Raw genomic sequence first — 1,662 nt, forward strand, 5'->3', positions numbered from 1 at the left:
ACCTAAGTTGCGGGTACATAAGCACACCAGCATCGGTTGTCAAGCGATGTTGAAGGGACAACACAGACACACAACACACATAATATATAACACATATATATACGACAGGCTTCTTTCAGTTTCCGTCTACCAAATCCTCTCACAAGGCTTTGGTCGGCCCAAGGCTATAGTAGATGATACTTGCCCAAGGTGCCATGCAGTGGGACTGAACCCGGAACCATGTGGTTGGTAAACAAGCTACTCACCACACAACCACTCCTGTGTTTTGTAAAATATATTTTAATCCTTTAGTGCTAAGATTACTCTGTTGCATGTTTATATTTTCACATTCATTTGAATTAAGCATGCCTTATCTCTTAACTTCGAGATTTTGATATGTTTGTTTATCTTTAGAATGGCATTGAAGGGTAGGTGAGAGAGACTGGATCTGATCAGTTTGAACAAAAGGCAAATAGGGGCTCATATAAGCATTAAATTCTGCCTGTAGATTCTATTAAAGTTTAAAATGGAAATATATTTTAATAAAAAGTGAGTTCAGGGTTGTATCCAACACCAGTTTCACATAACCAGTCCCAGCCCATTCAAAGGTACCTTGGATCGTAGGGCGACTTGCTGTGCTTGAGGAAACCTATTGAGTCAAGTACATCAAAAGGAAAATTCAAATGGAAATTGTAGTTGTGATCCCCGTGCCAGTGGCACGTATAAAGCACCATCTGAACTTGGCCAATGCTAGCACCGCCTTGACTGGCTTCTGTGCCAGTAGCATGTAAAAAGTACCATCCAAATGTGGCCGATGCCAGCACTGCCTTGGCTGGCTTCCATGCCAGTGGCATGTAAAAAGTACCAACCAATCGTGACTGTTGCCAGCCTCCCCTGGCACCTGTGCCGGTGGCACGTAAAAAGCACCCACTACACTCATGGAGTGGTTGGCATTAGGAAGGGCATCCAGCTGTAGAAACACTGCCAGATCAGACTGGAGCCTGGTGCAGCCTTCTAGCTTCCCAGACCCCGGTGGAACTGTCCAACCCATGCTAGCATGGAAAACGGACATTAAGCGATAATGATGATGATATATATATATATGTGTGTGTGTGTATATATAACGGGAAGGTTTACGAAAATAAACAAAAGACGAAGGCAGGTGGAGTACAAACAAACAAATGTATTAGTATGGCGCTCAGGAATAGAAATAGAATAAGTCTTTTACGTTTCGAGCCTACGCTCTTCGACAGAAAGGTACACAGAAAAAAACAAGGAGAGAAAAAAATGCGTGTAGGAGCTAACGATCTATCCTGGCATCCTCCTGTGTGTATATATATGTGTATATATATGTGTGTGTATATATATATGTGTATATATATGTATATATATATATATATATATATACACATATATATCTATATATATATACACATATATATATATACACATATATATATATATATATATATATATATATCTACATATATATATATATATGTATGTATGTATATAAAATGTAATTTAGATTCAGTTGAATTAGGTACTTTAAATTGAGGCATTTTGTTAAGGTGAACTCATTTGAAGACTCAGACAACATCAGGTGAGTTTCAACCTCTACATAGAATTTTTCCACCTAATATTCTTGCAGTATATGCAGTTGGCATGATCCAACTTAGTGAA

Source organism: Octopus sinensis, linkage group LG28 (assembly GCF_006345805.1).
Source record: "Octopus sinensis linkage group LG28, ASM634580v1, whole genome shotgun sequence".
Lineage (NCBI taxonomy): Eukaryota > Metazoa > Mollusca > Cephalopoda > Octopoda > Octopodidae > Octopus > Octopus sinensis.